The sequence below is a fragment of the Pseudophryne corroboree genome, chromosome 10 (assembly GCF_028390025.1).
Source record: "Pseudophryne corroboree isolate aPseCor3 chromosome 10, aPseCor3.hap2, whole genome shotgun sequence".
Classification (NCBI taxonomy): Eukaryota; Metazoa; Chordata; class Amphibia; order Anura; family Myobatrachidae; genus Pseudophryne; species Pseudophryne corroboree.
In genome coordinates, this window is record NC_086453.1 from 251,410,567 (window position 1) to 251,434,181 (window position 23,615).

The following is a 23,615-nucleotide window of genomic DNA, read 5'->3' on the forward strand; positions in this document are numbered from 1 at the left end:
CACTGCAATGGTAGTGTCTCTGTGCACTGCCGTAGCATAGCTAGGTACTGGATGCCTAGCCACTCCGGGAGTGTACCTTTGCAATGCCGCTGCATCAGATGAGCACAGCTCCATCTGCAATTCAGAGTTGGACTGTATTGCAATTGCAAATTTCTAGGCTATGGAACTGCTAATGTTAGCAAGTGAAGCTGCCTCCCAGAAATGAAAAGAGCCACCCACCAAAACAATCATAAACCCATTAACAACTGCGTATACATTTACAGCCTACAGACAACAATGGGGAACATTGACTGCTCCAGTAGGTTTATGGCTACGAAGACTGGCCGCAGGTGCCATGTTAATCTGCGTACAAGATCGCAGCTGATGTCAGATACTTCCCTTCAAAATGGGCATGACACACCTATGTTTTTGCCGCCACTCCCCATTACCACCCCCAGTCACTTCCTGCAATCATCCTGCAAAGAAATCATCACTGCGAACGGAATCGCAAAAACACCTTTACACATGCACAGTGCAATCACAGCGCATGCGCAATCTGCCAATAATCGCTCAATTTCGAAAACATCAGCATAGTGTATAACTCCGAATTAGGCTCTTAGCCCATTAAACACATTTCTCTTGACAGCTTATGAGGTCTCTTTTCTTACAATATAAACACAATAAAATAATATTAATAGTGCTCAAGGCTAATAGTACAGTTGTTACATATTCAATTTATATGACTGTAGAGCTCAGTTATCTATAGTACATTGCACTGAATGTCTTTATTAGATAACTAGCTGCAGTACCCAGCTCTACATGGGTGGAAGTCGGTGATAATGGTAGTCAGTTACTTAGGGTTTTCAGTTTTTGGTAATATATAACGTGGTGTGGAGGGTGTTGGGAAAATGTGTTATACAAAGGTATTGATTGTGCATATTTTAGCAATTTGGGTTTTGTGTCACGAGTCGACCTGTCGTGTATCACTAAAGCCTCTGCAGTAGAAAGTAGGTAAAAAGTATTACAATGAATTGATTCCAAAATACGTTACGAGATGATTTGCTTGTTCTTCATTATTTTATTTTCATCAGTTTACTTGTTATGAGGCCTCTTCTTTAGACGCAAATAAATCTATGATCTTGTGAATGTTAGCATGCTACCGATACGCCTTGCAACTGAACATTGGGTATTGTGGGGGGCCACGGGATCAATAATGGATACGGCATATCTTCCTTGTCTTGCTTGTCATCTTCGTCTTCATCGTCGTCACCCAAATTCTCGATGTCTTGTTCAACATGAAACCCCTCATTTTCTGCAACACGTATTGCAGGAGAAGATAATAGCGTGTGAATCACAGGTGCTGTATTATCGATGTTGTCATTCTTGATTGTAGCATTTCTGCGCTGAATAGGATTTTTTTTTTATATTTCAATTAGGCAGTTAAGAGAGAACCTCTTTATAAATGATATTGCGCAGGTCCATGATAGCCTCCTTCAGTGTTTGACCCTGTGCCTTGTTAATGGTCATGGCGAAAAACAGTTTCACAGGAAACTGAAGGTGCTTGAACTGGAATGGTACATATGAAGGGATCATTGGATTGTGAAGAATTATAATTCTTTCTCCTGTGGTGCAAACGGTCAGAACAATAGTTTCTATTGCGAATATTTTTAAACTTTATTTGTAGGCAAGTTCCATTACAAAGTTTTGGCAGATTGAAGTTTTACAGAAGAATTATAGGGGTGCTACTTTTCATCTGGTGAATAGGGAGGCTGGATGGCTGAATTTAAAAATTCAACTGGATATTGGATTATTTCCTAGGAATCAACATCTTAATCTATTAATTTATGTGTTCTAAATGGTGCTTCAAATTTCTCTATGATGTGCTCATTAATGCCATTTACAGATTCATTAGTGGGTGCCAAATTGCTCTCTCTCTCTAAACCAGGAGAGAGTTTTTTGGGGGAGGTTATGGGTGTATTGACATATTGACTGTGCTAATGGTTCTATGCTATCCACTAAAACACACAGCTGAGGTTTGTTGATGGATATTTTCCATTCACTTTTAGGCAGATCACCATTGTTTCATAAGAGTCTCGGAAAATACGGTTAAATTGTTGCTACAGAGAAGGGCATGCATGTTTATCAAGAGAGACAACTTTATCATTTCCGACCATATATAGGAGTGTTTAAAACATGCGTTGACCTCATTTGCACAGGTGCCTCTCAGGTTTGTTTAAAGTCTCCCTGCAAATAACATGGTGAATAGCACAGTGACCCTCATGCCACAATGTCGCTACTGAGACTCATACGCCTGTTGCTGCTGACTTCCTGGGAGGGGTGCAGGGGGCCCCTTTCCCCAGAGCCCCGCCCACAGCCCCCTGATGACTGATTGGGACAGGCTTGGACTGGCCCATAGGGGTACAGGGGAAACCACCGGTTGGCGCCACTGCCTGGGGGCCCACCTTCTGCTCTAAGGATCAGGTTCCAGACTGTGCACTTGAATTATACATTTTACATATGTTACCTTATACTGGACTATGGTGTATTTTCTACAGTGCATTGCTGTTATTAATCTGTTATTAATCTGGTACATTATCATGCATGCAGCAGCTGAATTTACTGTACTTATGAAGGGGCTCAGACATTGCACTCTCTAATGGTTAGTCAAACCAATGAGGTGGCAGGCCACACCCACTATGCAGACTGGCCACACCCCTAAACATGGGCCGCTACCACTGCATCCCCCCAGTGGGCCCTACATGCCCCAGTCCGACACTGGATTGGGATGATACTTAGCTTGATACCTGCCTGGGAAATTACCTATACAGTGGTGAAAACCGCTTTGCAATCGGTTCATTGGTTTGGGAGTTTATCGCAATCAGACAAACAAATGTTATAAGATGTATATAGACAGATAGAAGAAGATAGATAGATAGATAGATAGATAGATAGATAGATAGATAGATAGATAGATAGATAGATAGATAGGATTTACATAAAACACAAGGAAAAAGGGAGGGATCTTTCTTTTAAAGAGACACAGGGCGGGATGTATTAAGATACATCGCCGCCCCTCGCCGGTTACCGTAGCGATGTTGATCGCATATGTACTAACATTTTCGATCAACATCGCGATGCGGTGACGGAGGCCCCCCGCGATACCTGTGAGGTGGTCTGCGGGGGGTCTCTGTCACTTCCCTGGGGTCCCCACACTGGCTAAATGCAGGGAAGCAGCAGCAGGCTGCCCCCGGCGCCTCCTCCTCTCCCCTGCAGCCGGAAGGACCTCCGGCTGCGTTGCTAGGGAGAGGAGGAGATTACCTTCCGGGTCCAGGGCAGCCTGGAGTAAGGTAAGCCGGGGGGGGGAGGGGAGTCGGCATCTGCGGCGGGGTCGGCGGTGTCGGCGGGATGCAGCGGTCGGTGATAAGAAGCCCATAGGCTTCTATAGGGTATCGCCATCCAGAGATGGCGATACCCTGGACGCCGAAAACGCGGCAGTAGGGTGTTAGTAAATATGAAAATGCGGTAAAACCCCCGTTTTCGGGGTTTTTACCGCATTTTTGCTTTAGCACATCCCGCCCACAGTGTACAGCCACATAGATTCCAGAGTATTTGAGAATTGTAGATACACAGCACTAAGTTGAGGCCACTGTCACGAGCTCACACCCTCCCTGAGACTGAGACAGCAGGTTATTAAATATTTATCCCTGAGTCGTTGCGGTTCCGGCTGCTATGAGGATGGCCGCATGAGGAGAGAGCTCTGTGCTGCCCGCCGTCCCCCGCATCTTTTACTAGGCTTATAGCCTCCAAATACCCCTGCAACAGCCTCCCCGTCAGTGCCGAGTGTTGGGACTGATGTATGGAGCGGTATTTCACGCTCGCAATGCCCAGCAAAAAGAAAGAGAAGGAGAAGCGCCGGGCCGAATCCAAGATGGCGCCGGACGCTGGAGCTCCGCTACTGGCTCCCCCTTCCTCACCTAATCCAGCCTTACAGTGCTTTCCAGAGGCTCCTGTCTCACCCATATCGCAGGTCAGTGTCCCCCCAGCTGTGCCCCCAGGGGACCAGGTTCTGTTTACCCCAGCGACACCTGTCACATATAATCACATGGTGGGAGCAATCCGCGTTGCCATGGGCCCCCTTCTGCAGGCTCAGATAGCAGATATTAGTAAGCAGATAGCCCACCTTTCACATAGAGTTCTTCAAACTGAATGACGTGCAGGGGAATTATTTCATGATGTATCTGTGCTCAAGTAGGAAGTGCAGCATGTTACTAAATCACACCATCAGATTTGGAATAAACTCGATGACCTTGAAAATCGATTGCGCAGATTGAATCTACGTGTAATTGGTCTCCCAGAAACCCTCAGAGGCTCTGAGTTGTACACCTTTCTACGTATAACCCTACCGGAACTTCTTGACATATCTGCTGCCTGCAATGATATGGTAATTGAGCGTGCGCACAGGATAGGGGCTCAGAAATCACATGATGGTACTAGACCCTGGGTGGTGCTTTTCAAATGTCTCAACTTTCTACATAAAGAGGTGATCTGGAGGGCCTCTCGCAAAATATGCAATATTGCCTGGGACTCCCACAAGATTCTGATATCTCAGGATTATTCAGCGGAACTTTCTAAGGCGAGGAAAGCCTTTTCTCCTCTTTGCTCACATCTCATACAAAACAACAGAAAGTTTTCCCTACTGTATCCTGTACGGCTACGCATTTATTCTGGCACATCCTTTGCTGACTTTCTCTCTGTTGCGGACGCTGAGGAAGGGGGTGCTGCTGTTGCTTCTGATGACAATGATGAGGACCGATGCTGTTTGTTCTCCAACTTCTTCTGGTTACGATTCTTTCAGCTGTATACCTCAGATGCCTTGATGATTCTATGTGAATATCTATGTTCTTCCCTGAGGCCTCTGCACTGACTATAATGGATACCTCATCTCTCACCGGATGCTCATTTTATTTTTATTGCAGGGACGTATGCTTTCCCCGTTTCTAGCTGCTGGCGGGATCGGCGAGGAACCGCTCTGTCCTCAATATGGACTTTGTTTGTGTACTAATGTACTCCGGATGTCATGTTAATATCTTGTTGTTTTGTCTTTGTTTCATGTTGTTTGTCCTATGCCTTTTAAGTACCCTGCTGCTAGTTGGAGGGTTACTTTTATTTTGCTTACAATGCTGTATGTTTGGTGCAGATAATTCTAACTGTTCCACTCTGTTCTTTCTTTCATATATTTCTGTTTTTTTCTTTCCTTCCCCATCTTTCACAGTTTACCCTTCTCCTTATAGATCAATGCCACAGAATTATAGTATGTCTAAGCTGTACCACACACTTACCATGTCTCATATTCCCAATGTCAGCTGTTAAATTAGGTTTCTGGAACATTGGTGCAATTAACTCACCACAGAAAAGGAAGAAAATACTGTTATATTTGAATAGAATGAAACTTGATATTGTTTATTTGCAGGAAACACACCTCGTAGCTTCTGAAATGTTAAAGCTTAACGCTTTGAAGTGGAAGGTTCTTGCCTCCTGCCCATTCACTTCCAAAGCCAGAGGGGTGGCGATATTGGTCAAAACTAATGTCCCTATTACGCTCACATCTGTGATTACTGACCCTGAAGGTAGATTTATCATTTGTAAGGTATTACTGGATCATTGTCCTTATATTTTATGTAATGTATATGCCCCTAATGCTAAAATACCACTCTTTTTTTTTTTTCAATAAATGTTTATTGGTTAAGGGTAAGAACATATTACAGCGAGTAATAGAAGACAGCATATACAATTCAAATGTCAATAAATCCAATTGATATAAGCAATGACTGTTTATGAACTTAACATGGCCTGCTGTTGGGGAACACCCCAGCTAGGGCCTTATCTGAAATTTAAAGTCGCTTCAGGCCGTTCTAGATGCTTGCTGCCTCAATAAAGCATTTACAATTTTTAAAACAGTTCCAGAAAACTTTACAGAAGAGTACAGAGTGGAGAGGAAGAAGAGAAAAGAAAAAGGAAAAAAGAAAAAAAGGGGGGGGGGGGGGTTAGAGAGTCTGAGAAGACGGGGGGAAGAAGGGGGGAGGGGTGGACACAGCGAATCTTCTGTGTCTAGTCTGGTCGGGGGTCTGAGGTGTACGTTTCTAGCTCCAATCGTTCCCAGGAGGACAGCGGGGGAGCCCGGGTAGGGGATCAAAGTAAATGGTCTAGGTCGCTACAGCAATGTCGAGTAAGCTTGTGAGGCCTTAAATTCGAGCCAAGGGGACCAAGTAGTCGTGAATCTCTGGTTCGTCTCCGGTGTCACCCGCAATTCCTCCATAGTCATATACCAATCTACTCTGGCGATCCACTCCTTCACGGTAGGAGGAGTAGTCGATCGCCAGTGAACCGGAATGACCGCTTTGGCTGCGCTATTGAGAAATTTAAATATAGATTTTTTATATGTTGACAGGGGCCATGAAGTACAGTTGAGAAGCCAGAAAGTAGGCTCCGAAGGAACCCCTGGATCCACTATCAATTTCGAAATTGCTATAACCTTATCCCAGAAGGGACGAAGCTCGGGGCAGCTCCACCAGATGTGCATCGGGGAGCCCGGATGATTGCTACATCTCCAACACGCATCTGTTAAATTGGGAAACATTTTAGCTAATGTTTGGGGGCAACTATACCAGCGAGACAGGACTTTAAAGTGCGTCTCAAGGACCGAATAACTAGAGGAGCTGGCGAAGGTGGCTTGAAAGCTCTTTTCCCAGTCCTCCTCCGACAAGTCTATCTGCACGTCATGGCCCCAGTCTCTAGCATATTTGGGTAGATCTGGGAATTTATTCTCAAGCAGTATTCGATAGCACCTTGAGAGGAAGTGTGGTGGGCGAGAAGGCTCCAGGCAGAGGCTCTCAAAAGCTGTTAATGATCTACTCAGGCTCAGGCGTATAGCGCTCCCCATGGCAAAATGTTTTAATTGGAGATATTTCCAGATCTCTGAAGGCGATAGGTTCCACTTTGATTGCAGTAAGGGGAAAGGGACCATCTCTCCACGTTTCACCAGCCCGCCGACACGTGTCACCCCCGCCCTTTTCCAAGAGTCGAATCCCTGGCCTGAGGCAGCCGGTGGGAAATCTGGGTTGTTGAACAATGGAGTCAGAGGGGAATATTTAGAAGATATGTGTGGTAGTACCCTAAGTCTTCCCCAGCGTGTAAGTGTAGGGCCAATAGTAGGGTGATCCACACGTGGCAGCCTTGAGTGCCAGGGGTAGTATGCAATGGGGGCAGGCATCACCGTTCCCTCGATATGAACCCACTGTTTTATGTCATGTGGGCGCGACCATTCCATGATTCGGTGGAGAATAATGGCCTCATAGTACAGAGTAAAGTGCGGCAACTGAAGACCCCCCTTGTGTTTAGGGCGAAAAAGGATGTTGTGCCGGAAACGAGGTCGTTTATCTCCCCAGACGAAGTCCCTCACCGAATTATGTAAGTCTCTGAACCATGCTTTGGGAATGGATATCGGGAGCGCCTGGAGGAGATAAAGGACCCTCGGCAGAACATTCATTTTGATGACACTAAGCCTCCCCAACCAGGACAGTCTTTTGTTGCCCCAATCCCGGAACTCAGAACGGAGTGAGGTCAGTAGTTTTTTGAAATTTTCGTCAAAAAGGCGTGATAAGTCTTTATGGAGTGTGATCCCCAAGTATTTGAAGCTAGAGGGATGCCAGTGGAAGGGGAAGGATTGTTTAAGATTATCAAGAGCTTGGGAGGCCAGTGACACATTCACTGCCACTGACTTGGAGAGATTAATCTTGAAGTTTGACATAGAACCGTACCTATCTAGCTCGGTCATCAGGTTGGGGACGGACACCACCGGGTTTGACAGGATAGCTAACAGGTCATCTGCGAACAGTGCGAGTTTGAATTCTCTACCCCCAGCCGTGAGTCCCGAGATGTTTGGATTTAATCTAATGGCTCCCGCCAAGGCCTCCATACAGAGGACAAAAATTAGTGGCGAGAGGGGGCATCCTTGTCTAGTGCCATTCCTTATCGGAACCGGGCGGGACAAGTCTCCATTAATTTTAATCCTTGCAGAGGGGGAGTTATAAAGTGCTAAAATGCGCCCTAAACTGATCGGTCCCAACCCCAGGTGACGCAGGACCCCCTCCATGAACGTCCAATCTACTCTGTCAAAAGCCTTCTCAGCATCGGTAGAAAGCATCACCACCGGTTCACTTTTGCTCGAGGCCAAGTGTATTAAATCAATGATCTTGGTGGTGTTATCGCGGGCCTCTCTTCCTGGTATGAAACCCACCTGATCCGAATGCACAATATTGGGGAGTAGCAGCTTCAATCTGTTTGCTATAAGTTTAGCAAACAGCTTGACGTCTGTGTTGAGGAGGGATATGGGTCGGAAACTAGCGCATTGTGCCGGGTCTTTCCCTTCCTTTGGTATAACTGTAATGAATGCCTCTAATGATTGAGGGGAGAAACCTCGGTCGTCAGATATCTCATTGAATGCCAGTAGCATTTTGGGCAGGAGAGCGCTCTTAAAGAGTTTGTAATAAGAAACTGTATAGCCATCTGGGCCTGGGCTCTTTCCGGAAGGAGCTTCCTTAAGGGCTTGTTCCAATTCCGGGAGGGTAAAGGGGGAGTCTAGCCAGGCACTCTCATCCGCTGATATTTTAGGGAGTCCTGCGTCACTAAGGTATCCCTCCACCAGGTCTCGAGTTGTCGACAGGGATGTCGGGGTTCCTAGCGTCCGAAGATTATATAATTTGGAGTAGTAAGCGTGGAAGGTTTTGGCGATGTCCTTTGTAAGGGTGCGGCGAGTCCCCGCCGCATCCTGTACCGATTGTATAAATAGCGTGGCCCTCTGCGTGCGGAGCGCCCTAGCCAATAGCTTCCCCGGTCTGTTGCCCCATTGATAGAAGCGGTTTCTACAGAGCCTGTAGTCCCTCTTAATGTCCGTGAACAACAGTTTGTTGGGAGCAGATCTTGTCTCAGTCAGGGCGGTCAGTACCGATGGGGAGGGGTTCGTTTTGTGTGATGTCTCTAAGTCCTTAAGTCGCTGGAGTAAGGTAGTCTTTTCCCCGAGTCTCTCTTTTTTCAGCATGGAGCCTAGCTGTATGAGCTTTCCTCGTAGAACACACTTGTGGGCTTCCCACACCGTGACCCGGGAGACATCTGGCGTCTCATTATCTAGGAAATAGTTCTCCAAAGTCTCAAGCAGCTGGGGTTGGAACCTCGTATCCATCAGAAGTTGTTCATTCAACCGCCAGGTACATTGCTTGGAGTGTGGATGGGATGTCTCCTGGGTCAGGTAGACAGGAGCGTGGTCCGACCAAGTGATTAGTCCAATAGCTGTTTCCCTAACTAAATGTCGGAATCTGTGAGGTAGGAGGAAATAGTCTAGTCTGGAGTAAATGTCGTGGGGTCTGGAGTAGAACGTATAGTCCCTGTCCCGGGGTGTTGAAGCCGCCAGGTGTCGATCAGCTGGTGGTCGTGGAGAGACCGCCGCACCCCACGGTGCGATGCTAGGGAGGGCCTCGCCGGCGCCCCAGAGATGTCCACCTCTGGTTGGAGGGTCCAATTAAGATCGCCTCCAATAACTGGAATACCCGCTATTAAGGGGGCTACACGATTCAGAGCCTTCGCCAAGAATCTAGGTTGTGATTGGTTGGGAGCGTATAGGTTGATAAATGTATATGGCTGATCGAACAGTGTACATTTCACTAGGAGTATCCTGCCCTCCCCCAAGGATTCGGACGTTATATCTTGAAAAGGCAAACGTTTAGATAGCAAAATAGCTACTCCTAGAGATTTACTCTTGCTGTTGTTGCTGTAGAAAGAATGTGGGTAGTTACGGTCTTTGAGACCCGGGGCCACTCCCACTTTGAAGTGGGTTTCCTGTAAAAACGCCACATCAGCTCTGAATGCAAAGAGGTCCCTAAGCAGCCTCGAGCGTTTCTCCGGGACATTGAGGCCCTTCACATTAAGAGAAACCAATTTTATATGTGTCAGTTTAGGATCTACCGCCATCATCTGGGAACATATATGGAATGCTTAGTCCGACCCAGAAGACACGACTTCTCGCACAGTGGAGAGATACATAGTAGGGGGAGGGGGGGAGGAGAGGTAGAAAAAGAAACAGAAACAAAGAGAACATAGAGAAGGTAGGTCGACAGACCTAACATATGCAGATATCAGCTGAAAAAATAAACTGATTAAATGGCAACTCTACCGCCTCCTGGGAGCTCGGACGCGCTATTCGCGTCGGAGACCAAGAATACTCGGGCGGTGTAGGGGCGAACTGGGGGGGTCAGTGCCAGCCCCAGCCCCAACAGGGAATATAACATCACAATCAATAATACATCTGAACAGTTTGATCACACAACTAAGAAGAAACAACTACTGAAAATAAATGGATTTTAACCAGGAACAGGTGACTCCGACCCGTGCAGGTCTGGTGGACATTCGTTAAGTTGAGTACGTTCTCGGTACCCCGACCACCTCCCAACTGGGAGAGTGTGCCGCACGGCATGGAGATCCCCCGAGTCAGCGATAATTCCTTTAAGCTAAGGAAGGATCACCCGAAATTGCTCCAGTGAAAGTCCCGAACCAGGCTGCGATTTTCACCTCTTTGCCGATTGCGTGGAGGAACGCAGCTCCCTGGGGGTTCTCGGGTTGCGGTGGACCAGGTGCCAGTCGTTGTCAGGGTGGGTGAGTTCAGGTGGGGCGCCGTCGGTCAGAGGCTCCTGCCATTCTGGAAGAGAGACCTGTGGTATTCCCAGCGCTTGGCAGAAAAGGGGCAAATCGGAGGGGTCCTTAAAGGTATATAGAGTCCCATTGTGCGAGGTCTGTAGGCCAAAAGGGAAGCTCCATCGATATTTGATGCCCAGCTACCGAAGTTCTGCAGTGAGCGGGTGTAAGGCTCTGCGCTTCTGAAGGGTCGTCCACGATAGGTCCTGGAAGATCTGGAGTTTATGAGAGGCAATCTCTATCACGTCCATGCGGCGGGTTTTGCGAAGGATCTCTTCTTTTTCCGTGTAGTAATGAAGATGACAGATAATGTCGCGAGGGCGATCAGACGGTGCGCCCCTGGGTCTCAAAGCACGGTGGGCCCTGTCGAATTCTATTATGGAAGCGGGATCACGGCCCAAAATTTCACTGAAAACCGTCGTGAGGAAGTCAGTGAGGCAGGCAGGGGCAATATCCTCCGAAACTCCCCTGACCCTCAGGTTATTTCTCCTTCCGCGGTTATCCAAATCTTCTACACGGTCTTGGAGCTGTTGAAGGCAGGACGCCTTTTTGATAACGGTGGCCCTGAGGGCGTTATGTGCAGCTGCTGTGTCTGAGGAGAAGCCTTCCAGCGTAGACAGGCGGGAGCCGATGTGTGTTATTTCTACCTGAACCGCAGCGATCTCTGAGCGTACCGTTTCCCGGACTCTTCCTTCCAAGTGCTCAAAGTCCTGCTTAGTTGGTAGGGCCTGCAGCAGGGTCAGAATCTGGGCGAGACTTCCCGGGTCCGTCGTGGCGTGTGGGGCTGCCGTCTGTGATCCCACCTGGGAAGCCGAGTCCGAGTCAGGCGAGAAACGTGGGGTCGAGGGTAGGGAGGCAGCCACCGTAGGGGCGGAGCCCTGGGGGAGAAAAAATTGCCGCATATCTACCGAGGTCGGGGTATCCATTGCACGCGTCGGGGTGAGTGTATGTGGCTTCCTTCCTCTCCCTTGCGATCCTTTCTTTCCTCTCACCATGTGGCACCTTGGGTACGTCCGTAGAACATCAGAAGTGACGTTGTGTGATTAGAGCATCCTCCCGTCGGGGTCAGCACCGGCACGCCACCCCAGAGTCTAGGTGACTAGCCGGCCATCAGTATAGGAGTAAACTTGCAAAAAAGAAACAGACCGGCCGCAGGGCCATGGGTTGAGAGATATTCCGGGTCCTCTACGGCAAAGCGATAGCAGCTGAGTGACACAGTGGGGGCCGGGCGCAGGAATGGCACGGATGACTGCCAGTATGCCCTCCACATTTCAGGTGTCACATCACAGGGGCCCGAGGGGGCAGGGAGCATGCGTGTGGAGTGGGAGCAGTGAGCTGGCTAGAATAGGGGTGACAGGAGCCTGTCAATACCACTCTTTTTACGTAAACTATTACGCATTCTTTTTTTTTTGTTTAAACGTTTTATTTGAAGTTTCAAATAGGTACAGTGCCATGAGTCAAATGATTTCAGAGAATTTTCGATTAGACATTGGCATTGTTGATTCAAATAGGTACATAGACAGTAAAACTGGGTTAGACATAGACAGATACAAAGGGGAAGAAGCGAAGGGAGGAGAAGAGAGATGGGGGGGGGGGGGCGGATTGAAACCACACGTGGAACATATATGCTATTATGGTACATCTAGGAATTTTTGAAACAAAACAGAGGATAAGAAGCTCCCTCCCGTAGGAGGCCCAACTCCAGATATAAGGGGGGGATCATCAAAGGGGAAAGTAAAGCTGCGATTGGGTCATTGTCACTACCTAGTTTTATCAATTAAAGCTTTAGCTCTAGACCATTCTTGCGATCCAAAGAATGTGGATATAGTCCTACTGGAGTCTTCATCCAATGAGGATATAAATAGGTCCCATCTAAGGTGGAATGCGGAGATTGGGGATGTAGGGTTGAGTAGTTGAGTTCGTATATCAAAGTATAGTAAAAGAAGAAGTCGGTTTTTGAGTTCTTGGATTGTCGGTGCAGATTTCTTGATCCAGTGTATGAATATTAGTTTCTTAGCTAATGTTAGGACAGTTACAATAAAGGGGATACAGCTAGCAGGATGAGTGTTAAAGGACCAGTGATTAAAATCTAGTAATAGGCAGGCTTCAGGCAGAGGGATTAATGAGGATTGCAATATACCATTTAAATAACAAACAATTTTAGCCCAAAATCTCCAAACCTTGGAGCACTCCCAAACGCAATGGAATAGTTTGGCATTTGACATTGAGCATTTCATACATTTCCCCGAATCGGACAGGACCATATATTTCCTCTGAGCTGGGGAAACATATGCTCTATGCAGGAATCGGAAATGTGTTTCCTGTAAGTATGCCGATTTTAGGTGTATTGTTTATTATAGTTGTAAAGTATGGACTCAGGGGTATGTGTCTAATTTGGGATATCAACAGCCCATCTGGTAAGCATTTTCTGAGCATGTAATGAGGGGTTGATATTCGCTAAGATTAGTTGGGGGTAGAGATGTCGAATCTTATAAGTAACCGTGGGTCTCAGCTGCAGCACCTGTAGTATAACATGTGTCTCCTTGGGCAAAGGGTAGGTAATTGGGAGTGTCTGGACATAGTGCCTGACCTGTAAATATAAGTAAAAGAGATTGTTTGGGATGGAATAGCGCCTTTGTATGTCGTCGAAGGAGAGGACGAATCCTCCAGGGTCAAAGACCCTGTTCACAAGTGATAGTCCCTTTTGTCTCCAAACCTGGAAGGAGGGGTTGTGGAGTGATGGTGAAAAATCTGGATTCCCCCACAAAGGAAGGTAGGGTGAGAATCTAAAGTCTCTACGTAACTTTTTATGTAAGAGTATCCAGTGAATGTATGTGTCATGAAAAATGGGATGTGAATAAATCTGGGGTGGAATAGAACTAGGCCTGAGGTGTAGTAATGCAGATGGGGAATAAGGATGAAATGTAGCTTGATCCAACTTGGTATCAGTGAAAGAGGAGCTTTCCAGCAACCAGTCTCTGGCATACCTGAAAAACACCGCCATAGTATATGATTTAAAATCTGGGAGAACAAGGCCTCCATGAGACTTAGGGAGCATCAGTTTTGAGAGAGCAATTCTAGAACGTTTGCCATTCCACAGGAAATTGGACATAGCGGCATTAACCATGATTATGTCCCTATGGAGTAACGCTAGGGGGAGCATCTGGATTGCGTAGAATAACTTTGGGAAGATTATTGATTTAACCGCGACCGCTCTGCCAAGAAGTGAGAGGGGGAGAGAAGTCCATGTTGACATTAACGTTGTAATCTTACTCACTAGAGGAGAAAAATTAGCTTTGTATAGGTCTTCGACTTTATTTGTGATAAATATACCCAGGTATTTCAAGGGGGCTGTAGTAATTTTAAAATTGGAGAATATGGGGGCTGAGGGAAGATGCATGGAATAGTCACCTATGGGAAGGATCTCTGATTTTTCAACATTAATCTTATATCCAGAGATCGCACCAAAGTTATCAATAATAGACATAATTGCAGGGATTGAGGTCATGGGTTCAGAGACAAAAAGTAACATGTCATCTGCAAATAGTGACACTTTAAGTTCATAATTGGAGATGTTTATTCCTTTAAAAGCAGGTGATTCACGAAGCAGTATGGCTAAGGGCTCTATGGCTATTGCGAATAAGAGAGGGGATAGGGGGCAACCCTGTCTCGTTCCTTTATGTAACTGAAAACGATCCGAGAATTGGCCATTGCACATAATCTTGGAGAGAGGGTTAGTATAGAGCGTTTTGATATAGGTAAGGAAAGAGGAGGGAAAGCCAAATCTGTCCATAGTATTGAATAAGTGGGGCCATAGGACCAGGTCAAAGGCCTTCTCAGCGTCTAAAGACATTATCACACCAGGGGGAGCTATACCCTTAGTGTTTTGGAGGTGGTGGATCGCCGAGATGACCTTCCTGACATTAAGGACTGAGTGCCTACCGGCTATAAATCCTGTTTGGTCGGGGTGGATGATCTCTGGTAAGACAGTTTTAAGTCTATCAGCCAGGACTTTTGCTAATATTTTGTAGTCAGAATTAAGGAGGGATATGGGTCTGTATGAGCCCGGGAGAGTTAGATCACGATTTGGTTTGGGTAAGAGTTTGATATATGCTGCATTGAAGTATAGTGGTGCGGTGCCCGTGGTGAGTATATGATTGAAGGTTAGCACAAGAGGGTTAAGAATGTCAGGAAGCATCGTCTTATAGAAGTCTCCTCCCAACCCATCAGGACCTGGAGCCTTATTATTTTGTAAGGATTTAATTATCTTGGATATTTCCTCCGGTGTGACAGGTGTCAGGAGCTTATCGCTCATCTCAACAGTAAGTTGAGGGACAGTGATACTGTGGCTGAGGGGAGAGGGAGGATTGGGAGGTGTGGGAGGGCCATCAGTTGCTGGAGGAGTGTGAGAGTATAGCTGGGAGTAAAATTCTTTCATATAAAGCGCAATCTGCTTGTTAGTGGAGGTGAGAGACCCATCTGGGTATCGAAGGGGGTGGACCGTCGTGGCAGATCTAGTTCCGTTTAGAATGTTGGTGAGCAATTTGCCTGATTTATTTCCGAATCTGTGATATTTATAATTGATTCCATATAAATGTCTGTTACCTTGCTTATTAAGGTATTCATTGAAGTGTGTTTTTGCTGTAGAATATTTAAGTTTATTTGCTAAAGTGGGCATCCGGCTAAAAATGGTGTAGGCAGCGGTGAGATTTTGTTGTAGGCGGAGATAGGTGGCTGCATAGGCTTTGTTAAGTTTGGCAACATAGGAGATTATATCGCCTCTAATGACCGCCTTGGCGGTTTGCCAAAATAGGGAAGGGTCTGAGGCAGCCAGAGACTGGTTGCTAGAGGCATAATTCTGCCAGCTAGTAGACAGCAGGGACTTAAAACTCGGGGACACCAAGAGGTGGGAGGGGATGTGCCAGGAGATCTGGGAAGATTGCTCAACTGAGAGGTATAGTACAAACCTCTGTAAGGCATGGTCAGAAACAGAGATGGGTTCAATTTCCACGGAGGATATTCTTGCGAACAGGGTCTGAGATAGTAACATATAGTCAATTCTTGACAAGGTCTGGTGTGCAGCCGAGAGACACGTATATTCCTTGACGGTGGGGTTAAGTGCCCTCCAGATATCTACTAGATTCAATTGGGAGGCTAAATGGGGTATCCCATATTTTGGCAATGTTAATGGGCGTTTGGGTGAGGAGGATCTGTCTAGATGAGTATCTGAGATTAGATTAAAATCACCCAAACTATTAGTGATTCATGGCTGTAGTTTGTAAGATCAGAAATGAGTTTTAAAATAAAATGCTTACTGTAAGCTGTAGGGGCATAAACATTACACAGTGTAAAAGATTTGGATAATAATGTAACTTGTGCAATAACAAAATGTCCCTCAGGGTCAGAAATAACTTTAACTATGTCTAGGGAAATTGTTCGTTTCACCAAGATCACAACACCTCTAGCTTTAGAGGTATAAGGTGAACAAGCCAACAATTTCCACCCCAACATTTGGAGCTTAACCATTTCAGAGTGCACAAGGTGAGCTTCCTGCAAAAAAATTAACTCAAGCTTCAGCTTATTGCAGTACACCAATATTTTTCTTCGCTTAGCTGGTGAATTAAACCCTCCCACATTAAGGGAGCCTACCTTAATTGATGCCATAATTGGTGGGGCGATGAGAGACCGATGGGTTCCATGCAGTTATATGATACCTTGTTATTGAGAATGAAGGGGAGAGAGAGGGGGAGGAAAGAACACCAGGGAGGAGGGGGAAACAAAAGACACAAAATATTGAAACAGGCATAACATAACATGACATGCGCAGCATGTCCAGAGAGGGTAGTAAATAGTAATAGGACTTCCAGAAAATTACAAAGACTTGTAACCTAACTAGGTATAAGCAAAGTTCCAACATGACCCGGAGCATAGCTCCCATCCCCTCCGGCTGAGGGGGCAGATTTTTCTCCCTTGAGTGCAAAACTGAATAGAAGTCACTGAGGGGCAGCTGCAGGAGGAATGAAAAATCCTTCAGCCATAGGCCGGTATCTGGTTTGGCAAAAGGTGAGCAAGTGGGTCTTAAAACTTAAAACTCAGGGAATCACTGTGTAGTAGGCAGTAGAGTAGCACCCTAAATTTGGTCTGTGATATCAGCTTCTGTGGTTTTTCCCTTGTCACAGAGAAAGTCCGCAGCGTCATCCGGGGATAAAAAGTCAAAATGTTTTTCGTTGTAAAAGATACGCAGTTTAGCTGGGTAGATCAACGCAAATTTCTGTTTATCTGCTATTAAGCGAGAGCAGATGGGGGAGAACGCTCTTCGTGCCTTGGTTAATTCCACAGAAAAATCTTGAAAGAGGCGTATGCTGAGGCCTTCCCACTTAATGACTGGCTGTTTCCTGGAGGCTTTCCAGATTTCTAATTTATGAACGTAGCTGAGGCATTTGAATATAGTGACCCTAGGTCGGGAATCGTTAGGGCGAGGGGGAGGGCCAATTCTGTGAACCCGTTCTATAACCATATCTTTGCATAAGTCCTGGATCCCCAGGATTTGGGGGAGGGTTTGCTTTACAAATTGATCCAAAGATGGGCCCTTAAATGTTTCAGGGAGACCGACCACCCTGATATTATTGCGCCTAGAGCGATTTTCAATTTCCTCTAGGCGGTTAATAATAGCATAGTTTTCCTTCTCCAGCCTCTTAACATCCCCCTGGAAGTCAGCCAGGTTGTGAGCTATAGAGCCTATTCTGTTCTCTGCTGTGGAGACTCTCATGTTAAGTTGCTGTATTTGAGTGGAAATGTCACTTACCGCTTTTGAAAGTAGCGGTCCCACTGTGGAAGAAATTGCATAATTCCATATTAAAGCGGGAAATCACGATGAAGGTGCTGTGCAGCGTTATCAGCATCCTGACTGTCAGTGGCTTGTTTCTTTGAAACCGGAGAGGTAGCCAGCGTGTCCGTGTCCGGCGCCATGACAGGGTCAGGGCTCCTTTTCACCTGGCGCAGCGCTTGCTGCTGCATACGCGGCGGCTGAGAGGAGGTGATGTATTTATCCATAGTTCTGAGTGCTGAAGCCCAGGGTACAGATTAGGGAGAATGGAGGCTATTTAAAGCCTTGTAATAGCAGCAAATCAGCCGGAGAAGGAGAGGAGCTGTGAGACACGCTGCTCACTCCTTGCACCCGGAACCGGAAGTCCAAACTATTACGCATTCTAACACTGCATCATGATGCCCCGATCCTGTTTGGTGGCGATCTTAATATGGTCACCTCCCTTCACCTGGATAAACAAATGCCGTGCACTAGTAGCACTTCTTTACCTAAGCAAGGTGTGTCCTGGTTTGCACAGTCATTACAATTATTAAATGTTTGGAGATCTTTGAACCCCATAGAAAAAGATTATACATGTCTTTCTGCAGCACATGGAACTCTGTCCAGAATAGATTATATATTCATTTCTGATAAATTATTGCCTCATGTGATTAGAGTTATGATTGAACCTATTGTGCTTTCTGATCATGCGGTAGTATGGATAGAACTAAAATTACGCACTGAGAGGAGCACTTTTCGGTCTTGGAGATTCCCTTCCTCCTTGTCCCACTCCCTGGCCTTTAGGAATAAAGTAGAATCCACATGGAATTCCTATTGTGATACCAACTCTGAGACCCTTTTGAACTCGCCTAAGTTGTTTTGGCAGGCCTCAAAAGCGGTCCTTAGAGGGGAAATTATTTCTCATACCTCTCAAACCTACAAAACTTTAAACTCTGAATACTTACAGGCGCAATCCGCATTGACGGAATCTTTCTAGTCTTATAAATCTGCTCCGACCCCTACTAACAAAATTTTATATGGCATAGCTAAGCAGGACTTTGATAGCTTGCTTCTTAAAATGGAATCTAGATACTCTTTTAAGAAAGATGCCAGGTTTCATCGATTTGGTAATAAATCGGGAAAACTGCTCTCGCATCTATTACACGGACAACTCCCACCGATGCTAATACACCCTCTCCGAACCCCGGAAAGGTTCACTTACTTCCACTAATGCCCAGCTTGCACAGATCATGCACACTTATTATACCTCTCTATACTCCAAGCCCACCGCTTCTTCCTCCCCCTCAAAATCTCAATTTTTTTGGAAAGACTTACCTGCCCCTCAACTGGCAACTACCCTTGGTGCCACATTGACAGCGGCTATTACTGAGATGGAGGTCTCCAGGACCATAGCTCACCTAAAAAACGGGAAGGCCCCGGGACCAGATGGCCTTTCCTCGGAATTTTATAAATTATTAGCTCTCAAATTGACACCTTTATTGATGAGGGTTTTTAATGATATTCTCTCCACTGGAGATCTACCCTTATATTTTAACACTGCCACAATTACCATTCTACCCAAACCTGGTAGAGACCTATCTGAGGCAAAAACACGGGGCGATCGGGCACTGGTCACATTGAGTATAATAATGTATATAGAAGAAGACCCAAAATTGGACAGTAATAACCCTTAGTAATAGGGAACAGAAGGTGTAAACAATTTTCTCCTATCATATGTTGTCCTAGTTGGTGGTGCACCCAGAGCCAGAGAGTACACGGACTAGCAATGGGAGAGAGAGAAGGCTCTTGTGTGGGCGCACTCTTGTGTAAGGAAAAAAGTTCCAGTGATATATATTAGGAAGCAGAGCCGGCCCTAACCAATATGATGCCCTAGGCAAGATTTTGGCTGGTGCCCCCTAGCACCACCGCTAGTTCTGCCTCTGACCCTGCACTCCTTTCTCAGCACCATCACCGCTCACCCATACCAGTCCTTTTTTTCCCCCCCTACCCCCAGTATTTTAAATAGGAGCAGTGTGCACATTCGGCGCACAGCCCAAACAGTTATGTGTTTTTGCTGCAAGGGGCATGGCCATACAATAGTACCCCCAATTCAAATTATGCCTCACAGTAGTATTCCCAATTTATCATGCAATAGTGTCCCTTATTCACATTACATCACAAAGTAGTACCACTTTACCTTATATACGTTACTCCTCACAGTAGTGCCCCTCATTCACATATCATACTGAATTGCTCCTTATCCATATTACACCACACCATATTGCTCTTTATTTTCATTACACCACACCATATTGCTCCTTATTTTCATTACACTAAACCATATTGCTCCTTATTCACATTACACCACATCATATTGCTCTTTATTCACATTAGACCACACATTAGTGCCCCTTCTATACGTTATGCCACACAGTAGAGCACCTTATACACATAATGCCACACATTGGTAATGCATTTATACACATAATACCACATAGTAATGTCCCTTTACACATATGACACATTATTAAGGTCCTTATAAACATAATGCGCCTTACACATTATGACAACCCTTATTAATGCCCTTATAAACATATTTTCCCTTACACATATGCCGCACATTGTTAATACCCTTATACACATAATGACACATATAGTTCCTGGCATGCGTCAACTGGCAGCTCTGCTAACGTCGGGTGCCTATTTTTTTATGAAAAAGCATCTTATTTGCATTGCTATGTGGCTAGGATGCACAAGCAGCTTCTGATGATTAAAATGATATGTGGCATGCCTATATTCTCTGTGTGACTGTGGCTGTATCTGTATACAAAATGCTACACACAGAATATAGGCATGCCGCATATCATTTTAATCAGCAGAAGCTGCTTGTGCCCCTAGGCATACCAGATGCCCTAGGCAATTGCCTAGCTTGCCTATGCATATGGCCGGCTCTGTTAGGAAGTATTTAAAACATAACTTTTATTCATAATGTTTAAACTATAATTACCCATAAACGGATCCAAAATTAAAGACTTGAAAAAATATTAAATTGTTCTGGTCTCTTTATTTCAAGGAATAATTGGAAAAGGTTGTAGACACTGGATTGTCATACCCCCATTTCCCCTGACCAGTACAGAATTTCTGTATTGATGCGACCGAGGAGTGGTCAGAAAGATTTTATAAGAATATCCAATTAAGATCACTTAGATTGAATCAATGATAAATAATGGTCACCAAAAATTAATAAAGCACCTGAGTTATAGACGGCTACCAAAAATAGAAAAATGAAGCATTGAGCTGTATTAAACAAGAGATCAATGAATAAGAAATTAAAAGAATACTGGATAGAGTCAGTGGTGATACTACTGTTGGTGTCCCTTGTCACATAAAAGGGTAAACAATTCCTACTCTACAACACCAGGTATTCACAGGCAGTCTCCTCTCCTGGTATTAACCCGGCCCAACATGGTTTAGGTTCCAAGATCAGACGAGATCGGGCATTGGCAGCGCGGTATGGTAGTAGAGGATTATGTGATCTGTCCACCAATGAGAGTGCACCTATATAGGAAATTATAAGGTGGAAAATAATAGAGGAGAGGAAAGAGGAATGAATAAGTAAATTAAGTGAAAATGTGTGGATCTCCTTTCCACGTTAGGCACGGTTCAACAATTCCCACTGTCGTGGTACTGTGCTCCGTGGATCATGGATGAGAGTCCACGAAAATAGGTTGAATTTAAGAAGAAAGGAACAAATTCATATATAATATTGCTGTAGAGCAGTGGTTCTCAAACTCGGTCCTCAGGACCCCACACAGTGCATGTTTTGCAGGTAACCCAGCAAGTGCACAGGTGTATTAATTACTCACTGACACATTTTAAAAGGTCCACAGGTGGAGCTAATTATTTCACTTGTGATTTTGTGAGGAGACCTGCAAAACATGCACTGTGTGGGGTCCCGAGGACCGAGTTTGAGAACCTGTGATCTAGAGCAAAAATAGATGTTAAACCAGCCTGAATTAGATACAGAAAAAATTATTATTATCAGTCACTGTAACTGAGCTATTGTTCGTGACAGTGGTATTGATCTTACAGCTGAAATTATGCATACTGTATGTATATGTTTTACATATCAGGCTGTACAGAGCAACAAAAAGAGTCAAAAATTAGCACAGGTATTCCTGTTGGTAGACCGGTGTGGAGCAATGATAGCCTAAACAGAAACATTGGAATACCTGTTGTTTCTAATGATGCTAACACAGAGATATATAACAGGTGCTCAAGAAGTTATAGAAGATAAAACAGACATTGACAATGGCCCTCATTCCGAGTTGTTCGCTCGCAAGCTGCTTTTAGCAGCATTGCACACGCTAAGCCGCCGCTTACTGGGAGTGAATCTTAGCTTATCAAAATTGCGAACGAAAGGTTCTCAAAATTGCGAGTAGAAATGACTTAGCAGTTTCTGAGTAGCTTGAGACTTACTCTTCCAGTGGGATCAGTTCAGTGCTTGTCGTTCCTGGTTTGACGTCACAAACACACCCAGCGTTCGGCCAGACACTCCCCCGTTTCTTCAGCCACTCCCGCGTTTTTCCCAGAAACGGTAGCGTTTTTTCACACACTCCCATAAAACGTCCAGTTTCCGCCCAGAAACACCCACTTTCTGTCAATCACATTACGATCACCAGAAGAAAAAACCTTGTAATGCCGTGAGTAAAATACCTAACTGCATAGCAAATTTACTTGGCGCAGTCGCACTGCGGACATTGCGCATGCGCATTAGTGGCTAATCACTCCGTTGCAACAAAAAAAATAACGAGCAATCAACTCGGAATGAGCCCCAATGTCGTGATCTCTGTATCTGATAGAGGTCTTCACATTAGAAAAATTAATATTCTGGAGAGACATACATCAATCACCATGAGTTGATATAGGATGTTGCTATAGGCAACGGCGTTAAACTCATAAGTATTTTCTCACAGCTAAGAAATATATAAGCGCATGTATGAGAATTTCTTATATAATAAGCCATCTAAGTCAGCCTGTAGTCAAATTGTACATAAACCAATATAGTAGAATAAATGCCTCAATTAGAGATAGGACAGCCTGTCTATCAATTTAAGAGGTCCTGACACAGAAATGCATATAGAATACTAAAATATCATGAGAATTATGGCATGTGAGTAAATAGTATCCTGATCTCAGTAGAAGTCTGTAATACCGGCCCATATCAGAGAGCAGATACCCATATAGAGTAGTTAGCTCTGACATATACTGGATACAGATTCAAATAAGTGTGTCCGTAGAAAAAATAAATAGAATGAAACTGTCTGTGGGACACATCCACACAGAGAATGGGGCTTACGGCACTTCAAACCAAGGACAGGTAAGCTGGTCAGGACTACATCAGGTGAGAAGTAGTGGTGCCATGGAATCACTCCATAGACGGACCTCCCCGTGGAAGAGACCTATCTGACCCTGGATCTTATCGTCCTATATCCCTGCTCAATTTGGATTACAAGATGTTGATTAAAATCCTTGCAGAGAGGCTCAGATTGGTCATGCCTTCTATTATCCATGGTGATCACATGGGGTTCATTATGGGCCGTTCCTCAACGGTGAATATTAGAAAAGTTTTATCAGCAATCTTTACATCTCAGAGCACCAGATCATCTGTCCCGGCAGCTGTACTATCATTGGATGTGGAAAAAGCATTTGATATGGTGCACTGGGATCATCTATTTGACACAATGGGGTATATTTACTAAGCTCCCGATTTTGACCGAGATGCCGTTTTTTCATCAAAGTGTCATCTCGGTAAATCTCGGTCATTTACTAAACACTAATCACGGCAGTGATGAGGGCATTCGTAATTTTTTGCTAGGTTAGGTAAAAAATTACGAATGAATACACCATCGGTCAAAACGCGGCTGTTTAAGTATGAATCTCGGTCATTTACTAAGAAGTGCAAAGCAAAAAAACACAAAACACTGCCGTGAAAAATTACAACTCGTAAAAAAGTCCTAAAAAAAAACAGACCTGCTTTTTTTATCCGTGATTTGAGATGCATGCAGGGATCCATGAGATCCGTGCA

General features: G+C 45.2%; 1 pseudogene; it reads right to left on the bottom strand.

Annotated features, from left to right (window-relative positions):
* Positions 1-20,933: 20,933 nt before the first annotated feature.
* Positions 20,934-21,052, bottom strand: LOC134967083 (5S ribosomal RNA; annotated as a pseudogene).
* Between the last annotated feature and the right edge of the window lie 2,563 nt (positions 21,053-23,615).